The sequence below is a fragment of the Thermobia domestica genome, chromosome 2 (genome assembly GCF_964235325.1).
Source record: "Thermobia domestica chromosome 2, izTheDome1.hap1.1, whole genome shotgun sequence".
Taxonomy (NCBI): domain Eukaryota; kingdom Metazoa; phylum Arthropoda; class Insecta; order Zygentoma; family Lepismatidae; genus Thermobia; species Thermobia domestica.
Genome location: NC_137455.1, coordinates 18,396,815 through 18,414,507, shown reverse-complemented (window position 1 = coordinate 18,414,507; position 17,693 = coordinate 18,396,815). Strand labels below are relative to the sequence as shown.

Sequence of the window (17,693 nt, the reverse complement as noted above, 5' to 3'; positions counted from 1 at the left end):
TTTTATTTATTTTTTATTTGGGAAAGAATCAAAATGTAACATATGTGTAAAACTCATGACGACACCAAAAAAAAAAAAAAAAAAGTTTGGATATTTTGATAACAGATTTCCCTATTAAATGTTTAATTTTCTCTATAAATATTTGTCTTAAATTGAAATTGTTTTGAATTTACTACATAAGCAAAGTTGCCCGAAGGAGGAGAGCTCAAGTAATAGATATTCTACGTAAAAGCAACCTATTGTAGAGTGATGATGCTTCTTACCTTCAGCACATAATCTTAACGTTAGAGAGTCAGAGAGAGAAAAATCCTGTTTTTCCTCCCCTATGACCACTCATCTTAAAGCTCTATCTATAATGATTCGTGTCACATAATTTCGGCTCTCCAAAGACATTCATATTTATTATTATTATTATTATTATTATTATTATTATTATTATTATTATTATTATTATTATTATTATTATTATTATTATTCCTGAATATGAGCCAGAGCCCACTCTGAAAAATTGCATCTGGCGTTCTGAGTGAAAGTTCTATGGGACTATTAGAAAAATATATTCCCGTTTCCACGCTGATGGTAGAATTTCTTAAACAGTTATTGAATTACGTTCGAAAGCTAGGCGTAAATAGCGCCCCCGCAACAATGTGGCGTGGGGACCGCACAAGCTGCAAGGCCAAAAAATATACAGAAAGTACGCCGGGGCGGAGCAGGCCAAATTTTCACACGGGCCAAGTGACTTTTTGGCGCCCTTCCCCTAGTAGTAGCCTATATTTTACATTTTATCATAGTGTTTTTAATAGTTTAAACCAGGAGCGTCATTTCAGATTTTGCTTTGGGGGGGGCAAGACCTCTTGATATAAGTAAAATTTCGCGTTTTTCACTGATTTACTACTATTCTAATGATAAAATCTATATACATCTCAAACTCAGGGGGGGGGCAAATGCCCCTCCCTGCCCTCCCTAAATGACGCCCCTGTTTTAAACCCATTTTCAAAAAGAAATCCATTACCTAGGAAAGCTTCACAAAGAATATGGCCCGCTATAAACAATACCAACTCCATCCCCTCTGGTCTAGTGGCTAGCACACCTGCCCTCTGTGGTACCGGGTCCAATTCCCGTTGGATTACTGTTGAACGATAAAAGTGGTTCGGATTCCACTATAATTAGTATCCACATCTCCCTTGCCCATTAAGGCATAACCGTGGAACGCTAAACTCAAGCAAACAAACAAACAATACTTAATTCCCGGCACTCTTTATTCTACATGCCATCTCTCAATTTTTCGATACAGCCCCCTTAGTACTATGAAACTCTCTTCTTCCATTGTGAAATGTAAAAAGATCATATAATTGCCACTACTTTACAAGAATATAAACCAAAAACGTCAGTAGAAAGCACATTGTAAAATTTACTTTTTGAGGCTCGTTTTGGTGCCCTTCTTTCTCTGGCACCCCGGGCAGTCGCCCGGCCCTTAGTCCGCCCTTGAAAGTACGGACGCATAACTAAGGACTGCGGAGGAGAGGTTAACCTTCATGTTATGCCACTGGTTTGACGTGTTTGAAATGTTCAGTAAGTGATCGGTTAGTGAAATAATTTCGACGGTTACTGATGTTTAAAGTTTAGGTAAGACAAAGCTACCTAATCAAATACATTTGATATCGCGATGTCACAATTTGATTTTTCCTCACATAAAAAAGATAAAAACAATAGTAATAAAAACCCTTACTCGTACTGGGCTCCTAACTAACTAACAACCTAATTCTTACAGACTAGTTGCTCTGACCAACTGAGTTTCGATTTCTTACGCGAAAGAAGTCTGTTATATTAAGAGGCATGCTTTTCATTATCAAAACTGTTCGAAGTAATACGAACATGGCTTAAGAACAGAGACGGAACTGAATTACCACTCGATTGACCTTGAGGGCAAATCACCAAAGCGTAGCTATAAACGTAAGTTCCAGCATGCATTTCTCTGGAGTTGTGTTCAGTATTCCTATCTGCCAGTCATGCTTGTTCGTAGGAGTAATATGTTACAAACCTAACCTTTCGATAGAGCACAATGACAGAGAATCAGAGGAAAGAAACTCTTGCCATTGTGAACGTGGGATACCACACTGTGCAATAAAACTGACGCGTCTCCTTGAAGTGATATTTCATCGAAAATAACTCGTTTTCCTTTATATAGTCTATCCGAAGTTTTTGAGGGTTTCAAAATGAGGAAATGTTACTGACAAACAAGAACGCATTTAGGGGTGGGTCTAGGGGGTCCGGACCCCCTCTGAAACCCCAACTTTTCTGTAAATTTAGCCTAATTTTGGGGATTATCTTTTAAAATTTTATTATAATTTATCCTAATATTGAAGTCGGACCCCTCCCGAAATAAATTACTGCATACGTGTCTCTGACAATTTTCAATATATTCGTTAAATAATAAAGTAAAATAACTAAATTAGGAGCAAAAAGCTTTAACACGGGCTAACTTTTGTCTACTGCCAATATTGCTAGAAGGGATATTAATAGCAAAAACTGCTAGTCAATGCTAAACCTTGGAACGTCATCCCGAACAAGTCTATTATTAAGAACTACATATGAAACATGTTATTAAAACTTATCCAGCTTTTATCTGGCATGAAATTATTATATACACCAAAATTCACTCTCCTAAAATGTGTATCTAAACAATGTACGAAGCAATGAAAATTTTTTATCGAAATATTTGGGCAGGAAACTCTAACAGCCAGCCATTTTATTTAAATCGTAATAAACCCCGTAACCGTACGTTAACGTGAGGACAAAGCTTGGTCCATTGGTAAATTGTTTGAAGAATAAAAACTCAATGTTCGTAGGTTCGAATCTATCCAGTCACCACAACATTTTATTCTTATGTGTAACGATGAAATAAGAAAAAAATGTATAACCGTTAAGTCAAAACTTCAACCAAGTCTGAAGAGAACAATACTAAAATAGTAACACAATGACGTCAACCAAAAATTATTTCATGTAGCGTTTGGACGAAATTACAGCTGTTAACAATTGCAGAAATAAAAACAGACTGATAGCTGTAATGCAATCTAGACTTCTGAATGCATTTACTTCCTGAAAACTTCCGTCTCGTCATTGGTATGCCGTTAATCATTGTAAAACCTTTCAATTGGAAGTGAAATGACACAAACTAAAACAGTTTTAAATCAATAAATAATGTCTATGTGTAAAAGTAGGTGTCTTTTATCTGTAGTTCTGAGTTCCTTTTACTTTGAAGTGACAAATGAGAGAAGAAAGTATGGTGTTCGAAAAAAAAAATCAAATTTGAGATTTCAACGAATTTACACGTATTATAGCCCCTAACACCGAAAAAGTTATTTTTCGATACATGTCTATCTGTTCGTCCGTCCGTTCGCTACACTTTTCTGTGCACTCGCCTAGAGGCCATACCGTTCAACTTATCTGCACCAAATTTTAGTTTAAGATTTTCATAGTATTTCCTATAGTTTTTTTTATTTCCCTCCTACTCCCAAAACAAGGGTAGTTTCCTGTACGATGAAAATAGAAAAAAGATATTTTCTCATAACTGGCTCTAACGATCTTGTTTTCTTTCTTTTTTTATAAATCAATATTTAATTAGCAACCGTATTTTGTGGTATAAGGCATTTATCTGAGAAAAATCTACAAGGGGTAGTTTATACTAAGGGGGTGAGTTTTTTCTCAGTGATTTTCTCAAAATGGACTCAAATGTTTTCGTTCATATTTCATAAATAAAGATTTCATTAATAACTTATCAATATGGCATAACTCGTTTGTCCTAAAAAAATGCGAGGGGTAGTTTATTCTTGGTGGAGTGTTGTCTGGGCGATTTTCTCAAAAACGACTCAAAAGAGTTTATTCATATTTCAAAAATAAATATTTCGTTAATAACCGAACAATATGGCAAAACTCATTTGTCCTGAAAAAATATGCGAGGGGTAGTTTACTCTTGAGGGTGTTTTTCCTCCACGGTTTTCTCAAAAATGAGTCAAGCAATTTTGTTCGTACTCAGAAATAAATATTTCATTAAAAACCTAGTAATATGGAATAACTCGCTTACCATGAAAGAATCCTCAAGAGATAGTTTATTCGGGGAGTTATTTTTCCCTCACGATTTTCTCAAAAATTACTCGGACAATTTTATTTATAATTCATAAATAAGTATTTCATTAATAACCCTATATTTTAGTATAAGTCATTTCTATGAAAAACAATTACAACGGATAGTTTATTTTTGGGGTCAAGGTTATTTCCCCGACAATTTTCTCGAACGACAGGCGAGTTTGTTCAAATTTCGCAAATAAATATTTCATTAATAACCAAAAGTATATCTTAACTCATTGTTCGAAACAATTCACAAGAGGTAGGTTACTCTTGACGTGTTCTTTTTGAACGACTTTCCCAAAGTGACTCATTTGATTTTTTTCATATTTCATAAACAATGATTGCATTAATTGGTCTATTATATGTCTAATGAAAATGTGCTCAAAGTGTGAGTTAGTTTTGTAGTGTGGATTTTCTTCAATCGAAGTTTTTTATTCGATAATCTGACATTCGATGTATTCGAATAATACGATAACTTTATTCGTATTATCCAAATACACACTTCAGTAACAACTGCGGCCTAACACAGTTAAGAAATTGAATTGAAAAAGTTTAGTGCGGTGGCCCTGTAATTGAATATTTTTTGAGAAACTCCCTAGCTTTTTGTGGTAAACTTAGGCTTTTCATTTTCGAGCGACAAAAGAGAGAAGAAAATATAGTGATTGTGAAAATAATATCAAATTCAGATTTCAACGGATTTACATGTTTCATGGCGTCTACATACCGAAAATGTGACTTTTCGACACCCGTCCTTCCGGTCCGTCCGTTCGGCACACTTTTATATGCACTCGCCTAGAGGCCATACCGTTCAACTTATCTACACCAAATTTTAAACTTAGGGTTTACTTAGTATTCTTACAGGAGCTTTTCCATTTTTTCCTACCACCTAAAATAAGTGTGGTTTACAAACAGCCGAAAATCGAAAAACGCTATTTTCTCAAAAATGGTTTTAACAATTTTGTTTATTTTTCATCAATCAATATTTAATTAACAACCCTATATTGCAGTATCAGATATTTCTCTTAGAAAAATTTACAAGGGGTAGTTTATTCTTGGAGGTGACTTTTTCTCGACGATTTTCTCAGAAAAGACCCTGGCGAATTTTGTACACACTTCATAAATAAATATTTGACCTTACAACATGGTATAAGTCAATTGACCTGAAAAATATATGAGTAGTAGTTTATTCTTGGACTTGAATTTATTCTCAGTGAGTTTCTCAAACACGACCAGTTGGCAACCCTGTATCTCGACAACGAAGCTGAATTCGAAAACTGCAAGAGGACCATTTGTCTCCTTTTGATGTCACGAATCACCTCCCGAAGTTTGTGGACATCTTTCAGGTTCACCCTTAATGAAGCTTCTTTTCGAAAAGTTAACTATTAACTTTAGGCATTGTTTATCTTTTTCTAAATCACAAATGTCGTTATTAATTTTAAGGCAGAGAACTACTTCTGAGAGAATAGATCTTGAAAGATAATATTAAAACTTAGACTTTTGTTTTCGAGACATTCCAGACAAGACGAGACATTTTACAAGCTATCTCGTGTCCAAAACATTTGCCTCGTATTATCTTGGATGTCACAAAGCGCGTCTTGTCTCTTTCTCGAGACATGTCTTATCTCGTGCGCATTCGTTAACACTTGGAGAGGATTATCTTTCTACTCAAAGCATTATTTTTATAATGGTTGCATATTTATGATAATTGCTGTCCACATAAATTACAGTTCTTTCAGTTGAATTAATTTTTATTATTATTATTATTGAAATTGCAATATCTAGTTTAACGTTGGTCGATTGTGCACCTACGCTAAGAGAGAATGATGATGAATGAAATGGTGAAATGAAGAAAGTGGGAGGAAAATGGAAAATCTCAAGAAAACACATACCCATGCACACGGTATTTGTCCATCTCAAATTTCACTTGGCGCGAAGTGGAATCGAGCCACGGACCCCATGCACCAAAGGTGAATGCTCTATTATTATTATTATTATTATTATTATTATTATTATTATTATTATTATTAATAATAATAATAATAATAATAATAATAATAATAATAATAATAATAATAATAATAATAATAATAATAATAATAATTGTAGCGAGCTCAACGGGTTTCAACCGTTCGACTTAACCAACGTTTGGATGCCTATTCGTTCGTCGGCTCCATGAGAACTTCTCATAAAAGACATTTCATTTTAATGAAACTAGTAAGTGCCTTCTTTTAGCTCTGCGAAGTAACTATTGCTTGGAATATGAATCTGCAAAACATAAGAGGTAAAATTAACCAAATGGTGCAAGTTTCCACTTATATATACAAAACAATTTTGCAATATCAACTACGTGAATCTTGTCCCATAAAGAAGCCGAAACCCCTACACCGAAGAGCCCTCCGAGATTTGATCATTGTCCACACGGACTGAAATTGTCATTTGAAGCCAAGGCTTTAATATGAAGCCAATAATTTCTTTAAAATAGACGGAAAATTCGGAAGTTATAAGCATTTTCATATTTTTGCCTTTTCTTATAAGGGAGCCGTAGCCCCCTATACTGAAGAGCCCCCCCCGGAGATTTGATCATTGTCCACTCGGACTGAATTTGTCATTTGGAACCAACACTTTAATACGAAGCAAAATATTTCTTTAAAATAGACGAAAAATTCGAAAGTTACAAACATGTTAATAATTTTGCCTTTTCTCATAAGGGGGCCGTATTAGCCTACACTGAAGAGCCCCACGAGATTTGATGATTGACCACTTGGACTGAAATTCTCATTTGAAACCACAACTTTTAATATGAAGCCAAAAATTAAACTTTTACATCAATTTAAACTGACTGGGTTCCGGTTCCCCCCACTATTGTTTAGTTTAGTTAAGTGGTAATTTGTGACAGCTTCACATCATCAAAGAATGTTTCACTTCAACTCCCCTCCCCCAGGAGTTCGTGCTGGATCCACCACTGGAATCAATAGACACTCTTCCTATTCTTTTTGTCACCCTTGATTGTGTAGGGGCTCCCTCGTACAAATAAAGAAGCGGTAATATTACAATCAAGGGGCGCTATATATTAGGTATTTTTTTAGTTACCTACCCCTAACCGCACAGGGCCATCTTTCGTAGAATAAAAAATATTACGTGATATTCCAATCATGAAAGGGGAGAGGATGCTGTAAATATATTTCTTATTCATTTTGTCTGTCCTGCTTATCAAAAATTACTTTCTGTTGGAAGGGTACTGAAATGAGAGGGGCAAAATAAAAAGTCGTACCCCCTCCTACATGGTTGCTTAAATAAGTACTAAAGAAAGCATTTTAAACTAAGATATTTAAGATTTAAACTAGGAAACTAAGATATCCTTACATTATGTAAGGATGGCATATTCAGGATTATTATTATTATTATTATTATTATTATTATTATTTGAATGTTTTTGGAGCACCGAAATTTTGTGAGACGAACAATGATATGTAGAGGTTTAAGATGGGTGGTCATAGAGGAGGAAAAACCAGGATTTTTCTCTGTCTGACTCTCTAACGTAAAGATTATGTGCTGAAGGTAAGAAGCATCATCATTCTACAATAGGTTGCTTTTACGTAGAATATCAATTACTTGAGTTCTCCTCCTTCGGTCTACTTACCTTATGTAGTAAATTCAAAACAATTTCAATTCAATACAAATACATTGTAAAACTTTTCCGTAATTAAACATCTAGGGAAAATTAAACATTTAATAGGGAAATCTGTTATCAAAATATCCAAACACGTAGATAGAAGAGTATCTAGTGAGAAATATTGTAAAACTTTATAAAATTCTCCAAATTAGAATTAACATTTACTGGGAAACATTCGTTATGCGCCAGCGAGCATATGGTGAACAGTGAGCACAGGGGAAATAATTACGAAACTGTTTGCAAACAAAATTAGGGACGCTAATGCAAGTGCGACAACGGCATTTTTTCTTTTTTTTTTGGTATCGTCATGAGTTTTACACATACGTTACAATTTAATTCTTTCCCACATAAAAAAATAAATAAAATAACCGTAGTGTAGAGATAAAAATGACAACGGCACTTCCATGGGATCGAACCCGCTACCTTCAGCATACAGACTCATTGTTTTAACTAACTGAGCTATTTGTTTTTTTACGTGAACTGAGCCTGTTCCGGTAAAGACGATATTTCATTACGATCGTCCTACCAATTCGTCCTTTTCCATAGATAATTTCCACTATTTGCTCTATCTTTATGTTAATACTTAGCATATATTCATATATTTGGAGTTTGCAGATAATGCATATAATAAGACATACTAGAAATATTCGTTAAAAGTTTAGTTTGTAGATTTAATCCACATTTCTCTCAATGACATAGATGTCGCTGCTTCGTGTTGAAATGCAGAATTCCCTCGTGTTCTTGAAAATTTCCCACTTTAGCAGAGTTGGTAATTCTCGAGATTTCTGTCGATTTAATGTTTTTTGCTTCTAATTTCTTTATTTTAAGCTAATATCTAACACAAATATTAAAAACGGGTTTGTTATTAACCTGTCCTGCTGGGGAAACCTTCCGAAATTTCGAACATATAAAGAAAACGGAGATATTTTCAAAAAACTTCAAAATAAAGAGACGCGTCATTTATTTTGCTCATGGTAGTACAGCGGACGAAAGTAAGATAACCGTGGTGTCTCAACGACATTTCCAATTATGGATTGTAATTCCATTTTGTTCACATGCTAAGAGAGCCGCCAAATTAAAATATGAAGTAAAGACCTTCAATGTGCATTTATCAATGTGACAGACACTCAAAGATATTGTGATGCTTCTAAAACGAAAATATAGTTTGAATTTCAGATAATTCTATAGATAAATGCATTACCATCAATGATCAGAAAAACACACATTCATTTGAGTCAACTGATTTGACAAGAACAGCGCGATAGACGTTCTTTCTTTTCTGGTGTTTTTTCTTTCTTTCTTTCTTTTTTTTTTTCAAAATGAATATGAAGAGACTTTTTCATGTCATTTGTTTTTTCCCCCTCTGAGTGTATACTGCAAAGTTCAGTATTTAATATTTTGTTGTTTTATTTTCTCAGTTTCTTGTAACTTAGATATAAAACTTCAGTACCATGAAGTGCTTCAGAATAGGATTTCTGCTTGTAGAATGCGTACTCCGGATAGGTGGAAACATACTCAAAGAAATATAGCATTAAGTATAGAATTATTCAAAATTTTTTTCCATAAAATAAGAGATCGGGAACTAATGTATATCCGTATCATTCAACATCACCTATCATTTTCATAAATTTTTACATTCAGTTTACTATGATACAAAGTAAATATTAAGAACGTTACGTAGTTTCATGGGTGACAGGGACATAAGTTTGCACCTAAAGATCTAGAACCTGAATTAAGATTTTCAAAGAACATGTAGGAGTTTTTGATCCGAGCAATTTGATTTGTAAAGAGTGTAAAACTGTTTCCCAAGTCTGATTGCTAATCTTTGTCTTCTATATTAATTATTTATCAAGTTTATGTTAGAATGTAGTTTGTGCCTCTATGTTATAACTGTACTGCATGAAAAAAATAGTTCTAATTATTGATTATATAATGCTTCAATAATCACAATAATTAAATCAAATAACAAAATCAAGGAACATATTACTTTTTTATATTTAGAAAATATTAAAGTAAATACAATGTCAATATTCCAAACATTAAATATATCACTAAAACAAGTATTAACTAAAACTGTGAAACACTTGACTTAACTTGTCTCTTTACAGGTATTTTTCCGTTTCTGGATTCAAAATATTCTTCAGAATATCTCAAAGTGGTAGTCAGCCTCCTAGGATGTCTGTACTTCCGTCCAATTATGGGTTATAGAAGAAAAATCTCGTCCATTTCTTTACCAGGAGGAGAGAAATCAGGGTGTCTCAAATATTAGTAAATAGTTTTATAGCGTCCGCTTCTATCTTCAAAAGGTAGAAACGGTGATTATGCATTTGGCTTACCAATTTGGCTGCAGTACTGCTAGGTCCTAACAACAAAGGAAACTATTCATAAAAATACATGAGATTTGAAATCACCATATCCAATTTCCTGTGCTGTTGTTATTTATTCTTGGTGTGGTAACTTTCTTAAATAGCACTGTACTATTTGACATATAGATCGTTAAGGATACAAGGAATTGCTTGCTGCAACTTGTATAATGCAATAAAGGACTTAATAATACCAAATGTAAGTAATAATAGAACTTTAAGGGGAAGTTAATAATTCCACCTACCATACGAAAGGAGGTAATCTCTTAAACAAGAATTCTGCAATTACAAGTATCGTGACGGCACTGGTAGCAGAAGACGACTTTCATTCTTCCAGCACGTTTCTGCTAGTGTCAATAAAGTGAGCTTTAAAATTACGCCCCCGGGTGGGCTCGAACCACCAACCTTTCGGTTAACAGCCGAACGCGCTAGCCGATTGCGCCACGGAGGCTTCTGTCTCTCACTCTTTGCAGACGAAAGAAGACTTTAATAAGCACAGACTTCTTTGATTGCTTTTTACGTTACTCTTCGCATAGCGCTGAAATGTAATTGCTTAAAATATGTTTACTCTGATTTCATTACATATAATATTATTGTAATCTGTTAACAATCCCATCTATTATTAGCTTTTCCCCGTATTATATCAAAACATCACTGACACAATGCAAATACAGTGGAACCTGGATAATTCGAATCTCAAGGGACCAGTAGAGAAATTCGAATTATCGAAAAATTCCAATTTGAAAAGTTTTTGTAAATGGTTGAAATAAACAATAAAACTTTATGTTTTAACATAAACACCATTATTGGAGCTAATAATAAGTGTTTTAAGTACCATACACATATTGTAAAACTAGAAAAAACATAGGTTAATACAATATGAAGTTAATACAAAAGGATATTACTGTATTAATATCAAATAACTGACATGAGACTAAAAAAAAAAAAAAAAACATTTTGCAAAAAATGCGACTGCTGAACTGTGTCGGGAAGTGCCACTATTGTGATTTATGAGTAGTAGAGACGTGTGCAAAACAAAACAGGCGCCAGACCAGCGCATTGGTGTACATACTGGAGAGGAGTGGAGGGGTGGGTGCGATGACCTTCAAGCTGAGTAGTCTGCAGGCGGGGCGGAAAGCCTGCTACAGTACGTATTTTCATCCGTTTCTTGGAAAATCCGACCCGATGACTTGACCTCCTTTTAGATTTACATGGCAAAAAACTTCGAATTATCCAGATTATAATACGAATTAACCATGATTTTTAAAAGCATTGTTTGTATATAAAATTCTAGGGACCAAGAGAAAAATTCGAAATAAAGAAGTTTTCGAACTACAGAAGTTCGAATTATCTAGGTTCCACTGTACTATCTTATGATGAACTATGTCTGTTGTTCAGAATATAAGTACACGAAGAATGACTAACATGAGAAGAGCCGCCTGCTTTTCTCTGTCTTTCATAAAGGTTTAAAAACGAAAAGTCAGTAATGAATGAACCGTCAGTCAGGGATGAATCGTCAGGTTAAGAATTGGGGTTAAGTCTCGTGAAGAAATTATAGTTCAATTATATTAACTTTCCCCGGGAACATGTTCCAATACCATTTACTCCCAAATAAGGACAGCTGAGACTTCTTTTAATGCGGAAAAGATCTTGGCCATTTCGTCTGATCAATGTGACTTTGAATCTAATTGGATGTTACTAAGAGAACAGAATTAATTAAAAAGTATGTAGATTATAAATTAAAAATTGTTCCTAGTAAATTTCTCAAATAAACCCTATTGAATATGGCCTGTTAGCTCAGTTGGTTAGAGCGTCGTGCTAATAACGCGAAGGGCGTGGGTTCGATCCCCTCACAGGCCACTTCCTTTTAGAGTACTTCTTAGGATTGTTCATTGTTTTGAGTACTTTTGAAACCGGACACTAGGGGAGGCGAATCCGGACGAAGTAGAAAATATTCTTAAAATCAAAATAAGTTTACAAAATTATCAGACACATTAAATGCGATATCAACACTTATCTTATGTGTGCTTTCTTAATACAAATGACTTATAAGTAAGGATTAGAAATACAATATTATATAGGTTTATTTTCAAGTATAAACATATACTAAATATCAACAGGATATGTATCTTACCTGATACTGATTGATCTTTTCTGAGTAATGACAAACACTAGATTTCTAATAGTCTAATGACTATTGTTTAGTTAAACGTGAATCAAACAGTCTAGTTAGCCACAGTATGGTTACACTACATTAGAGATTATACTACATAATTTCTTGCAAGAAAAACACTGTTGAAATATGAACAACTCAAGTTAAATGCACTTTTCATATACGAATGAACAATTAACACCACCACCAGCACATCTTACATGATACCATATTTTGCATTTTTTGCATTCTTGCCAAGGACCATATTTATGAGTCACATGCATAGTACGTTTTACCACAGAAGCTACAATTACTACAGTCACTTATTTTGATCGATGCACTAGCTATTTCTTCTTTAAAATGCAATTTCTTTCAACAGGTAAATCGTTCCCCTGGTGGATCCCCGGTGCTACGTTCCCTTTCTCCGTACGCTAGTTGCACAACAGACTTTACTCCAGCTTTTTCTAGCAGTTTTGTCGACCTGTTGTGAGCTGCAAGTCCGATTCGTCCCCATTAAACATTCGCTCGAGGTGATTCCATAACGATGTTTCTGTCGAAGTTTCTCTCAATTACTGATAGAAACGAATCATAGTTTCTTTATTGAACCCTTGCACCCTTTCATTGGATAAGTCTAGTAGTTTTCTCAGAAGACAAATTGTGCCTCTTGACGAAAAATGAGTATCATGCAGAACCAGCTAATAGTTTGTTTGTGTTAAAGGGACGTGAAATATTTTGTACAGAAACAAAATCAAAGGCTAACTTTTGCATATCGTGGTAGGTAAGGCCATATCCTCTCTTTTGTAAAGTAGAAATTTTTTCTGCAAATATTTTTTTTTCTATTGCAGCACTAATAACACTTTGACGTTCAATCTTTCTAATTGGAAGCTCTTGTTTGATTTCTTCTGTTAGTGAAGCAAAGTAGATTTAGGAACATTAAACCTTTCAGCTGCTTCTCGGATTGACATGCCTCCCCTAGACGTAGCCACAGCATTGCAAAGTCATCTTCAGTCCATGACTTATGTTGTTTCCTTACGTATTGTCTAAGCATCTGAGAAGAATAGTTTAATCAGACGTCACGAAATTAGTTCAATGTATTGTGTAAAGTTTAACATAAAGTAGAATATAATGCGTACTGTCATCTTCCCTTCACAGAAAGTAGCACTTCATGTGCCTACAAAATTTACCAGAGTTCACATGTAGGTGCACGTTTTAAACTCTACTGCAGACACACTTTTAAGTCATGCACAATTATTCGAAATGCTTATCAATACGTAAATTCATGGGTGTGAAAGGTAGTCAGTTTGAGCAGTTACTGTAACTAAAAGATGAGAAGTGAAGAGTCATACCGAAAACAATCACGCCTATACTGAGATAACGTACAGAAAACAGGTTCCGTCATTTCAATTTTATTACCGGTGAAGCATAACTAAATAAAATATGTGTTTCTTCACTAAAAGAATATTTCTTGCTAAATATAGAGCCATCTATCACGAGTCATGAAGAAGTAAAAGAAAGATTAGCATTGTTTATTGCACATTTATTCTGAAATGACTACGAGGGAATTTCCAATTGGAAAAACCTTAGTGCAACTAGTTTTTATTGATTAGAGTGCCATTTACTTATCGAATAAAATTTACGTATTTTCCCCGGTAGAATCCGAATCTGATATAAAAAATGGGGTCCTACTTAAATTTTCAAAGTGGTTCCATATCCTACCCCAGGAAGGTCGGGGTGGGCTAATTTTGTAATAGGTAATTTTCCTCTCCAAAATAATATTTTATTTCAAAGGTTTTTCTTGTCTTGTTTATTATTTCTAGAAATATTTTGCAGTGTGTATGTGCCTATGTATATGTGAAATCACCTTCTACAGAAACATACAGTCTAAACTATTTTTATTATGATCTCATAGATTTCATATGAATATGTCCGAAATTGCCCCAACGGAAAATAGGTGTCCGGATTAACCTCACATTTATTGTCCGGATTCGCCCCACCTGCGCACCGTTAACTTTATTTATTACCAGAAGTGACGTCGAGCAGTAACTGGGCTCTGATCTTGACGTAAATGATTAGCATAAGTGACTCTTTACTCACACGAAACTGGACTTCGAAAATCTCAATTATGTTCTAATAATACCTTAAGTAAGACTGTTCAGAAATTAGAAGCAAATTTTATGGTGTTACTTACCGTCAGTCTTGTTTTCCACAGCACACTGGTGCGTTACTCTGCCTTCCATGAGTTCAACTCTACACTGAACGTGAAGGGAGGTATGGAGCTTCAACTGACAAATTCGTGTTGCGCTCCGTAGTTTACTTCCCAAGAAAATGTCCGGATTCGCCCCACTTTACTCTATAGATTGTTAAGGATACAAAGAATTGCTGCAACTTGTATAATGCAATAAAGGACTTAATTATACCAAATATAAGTAATAATACTACTTTGAGGGGAAGTTAATAATAATATATATCCATACAAAAGGAGGTATTCTTTTAAACAAGAATTCTCCGCAATAACAAGTATTCTATCGTGACGCCACTGGTACCAGAAGACGACTTTCTTTCTTCCAGCACGTTTCTGCTAGTGTCAATAAAGTGAGCTTTAAAATTACGCCCCCGGGTGGGCTCGAACCACCAACCTTTCGGTTAACAGCCGAACGCGCTAGCCGATTGCGCCACGGAGGCTTCTCTCTCTCATTCTTTGCAGACGAAAGAAGACTTTAATAAGCACAGACTTCTTTGATTGCTTTTTACGTTACTCTTCGCATAGCGCTGAAACGTAATTGCTTAAAATATGTTTACTCTGATTTCATTACAGATATTATTATTGTAATCTGTTAACAATCATATCTATTATTAGTTTTTCTATTATCTATTATTATATCAAAACATCATTGACACAATGCAAATACGTACTACCTTATGATGAACTATGCCTACAAGAACATGAAGAATGATTATAGCACGGCCAACAAGAGATGGTCTCTGACGTTTCTTACCACATGCGGTGGGACATTGCAGCCCCTACTTTGATACCAGTGTTACCAACCACGATCATTCTGTCTTATACCATTAATTAAATTGCCATTACAGTTGCACCGAAAAAAAAAAAAAAACCTTGACACGCGAGTAGTGGCAATGTCACTGCAAGCTGTCAGAGACACAGTGTGTTCTCTTACTGGACGCACTATAACATGAGAAGAGCCGCCTGCTTTTCTCTGTCTTTCATAAAGGTTTAAAAACGAAAAGTCAGTAATGAACGAATCGTCAGGTTAAGTATTGGGGTTAAGTCTCGTGAAGAAATCATAGTTCTATTATATTAACTGTTCCAATAATATTTACCCCCAAATAAAGAGAGCTGAGACTTCTTTTAATGCAGAAAAGATTTTTGCCGCTTCGTCTGATCAATGTGACTTTGAATCTAATTGGATGTTACTAAGAGAACAGAATTAATTAAAAAGTATGTAGATTATAAATTAAAAATTGTTCCTAGTAAATTTCTCAAATAAACCGTATTGAATATGGCCTGTTAGCTCAGTTGGTTAGAGCGTCGTGCTAATAACGCGAAGGGCGTGGGTTCGATCCCCTCACAGGCCACTTCCTTTTAGAGTACTTCTTAGGATTGTTCATTGTTTTGAGTACTATGAAGTATCTGTCCTACTAACACGTCCCACAAGTTGTCACTGAAATGTGATTGTTACCTAGCACATCTGATAATGCATCATGAGAAATGAAAATGAGCAAAATTTAAGTTGCTATGGACCAGAAGGATAGAATCTACGTGGCTTCAAAATTATAAAACACTGAAATTGAGTTTTACGTCCCATGTTTATGCCGGCTAGGCTAAAGGAGACGGTGAGAAATGAATTAAATGATGGAATGAAGACAGGGGGAAGGGGGAGAATCTCGAGGCACACGGTGTTTGTCCACCATAAGGTTCATATGGCTTTTTCTGGAATCGAACTAGGGACCCCAAGCACCGGAGGCAAATGGTCTACCACTTTTTTCCTTTTAAATCAATTTATTGTACTCCAGAAGCAATTACAACGAAGTATTTATGAAGCTTGTCAGAAGATAAAAGGTTGCAATAAAAAATATTAAATTAATTTTTTAAAAAATCATATGAACATTGTGGGAGTTAAAAGAACAAATAGTTGGCTATATAATTTGCAAACTTTTTATTACGTACATTCGTCGATAATTTTGTGTATTGTTCTTGTAAATACTGTACCAAATTTCTCAAAAATAAATCCCCACGCTGAGCGGGTTTGCATATCCAGGCTCCTAACTATGAAAACATTTACGATCACTCCAACCCCAACCATTTCATAGATTCAACCTGTTGTGTATAAGTTATTAGGACGTAAAATTGAATATAATTTATACGAAAAAGACTTTTATGCATTGCAAGACCTGTAACTGCCAAATATTCACCACGAACTTATAGTCGTATCGACATAAACAAAAAGAAGTGTGGAGCAGGAAACTACTTTGAAAATGAAGTGTATACAACATTGAATAGTAAAAGTATTACAATAAAAATATATTGTTTGTGTAACCCTCTCTCTCTGTACTGAAGTACCAGTTGTCGATTGCAGTTTTCGGATCTAAGTCCTTAAGTGAAGAGCCGATGATGAAAATTGTCAGCAAATCATCAGCAAAACTCGCAGGTAAAACTGCACAAAATGTGACAATTGGAAGTACATTTGGGAATCTCGTAATGAAATTTTCGACTGAGGGTGGGAAAAGAGGGACGAAAAACAACGTTGTAAAGACTTTATTTTCATGTCCGTTGTGAAGACTACACAATCCGTGCTTTTTCTTGCTCAGTGACAATTTTTTTCGTGCGAAACAGAAAATTTCAGCCCTATGTGTTTGGGCAAAAACAATTCCGACTGAAACTTGGTCGCCATTCTAAATTTTTGGTCTCCAATGGCGACCTGGCGACCGGAAATTTTGCGCCCTGATATAGTGTATTCATGATTCTGCAATGGCAAATGATTTGTTTTCTGTGATTTACTAACTAGGGATGATTCCATATTAGGACCAAGTACCTGGGGAAACCTATATATCGTCTGAAAGCTCTTGCCATGAGAAGTACGAAACCGTTTTCAAATCACGGACAATCCCGCTACCTGACCCTATAAGGGGTCAGTTTGTTGGTGTTGTGACCTTCTATATGGCATATTCAACAAAAGTAAAAGTGAATATTACGATGCACCACGCGGAAGCGCCTGAGTCCATCATGTTCCTCTTTGGCTCATTGCTAGAATGTGATTCGGGCAAAAGTTTGTTACCTTTGCACTCAGACGTACCCATTTGGTCAGTGTTGCCAATGAATTGTAAATACAATGTGGCAGATGGTTTATGTATGATCTGT

At 35.0% G+C, this 17,693-nt stretch overlaps 4 non-coding genes across 4 annotated transcripts; 2 read left to right on the top strand and 2 right to left on the bottom strand.

Annotated features, from left to right (window-relative positions):
- Positions 1-10,541: 10,541 nt before the first annotated feature.
- On the bottom strand, positions 10,542-10,615 carry TRNAN-GUU (transfer RNA asparagine (anticodon GUU)). The gene has a single exon. It is a non-coding gene; the product is annotated as a tRNA-Asn (tRNA).
- Positions 10,616-11,950: 1,335 nt separating this feature from the next.
- On the top strand, positions 11,951-12,024 carry TRNAI-AAU (transfer RNA isoleucine (anticodon AAU)). The gene has a single exon. It is a non-coding gene; the product is annotated as a tRNA-Ile (tRNA).
- Positions 12,025-14,924: 2,900 nt separating this feature from the next.
- On the bottom strand, positions 14,925-14,998 carry TRNAN-GUU (transfer RNA asparagine (anticodon GUU)). Its single transcript has one exon. It is a non-coding gene; the product is annotated as a tRNA-Asn (tRNA).
- An 838-nt stretch (positions 14,999-15,836) lies between these two features.
- Positions 15,837-15,910, top strand: TRNAI-AAU (transfer RNA isoleucine (anticodon AAU)). The gene has a single exon. It is a non-coding gene; the product is annotated as a tRNA-Ile (tRNA).
- Positions 15,911-17,693: the final 1,783 nt, after the last annotated feature.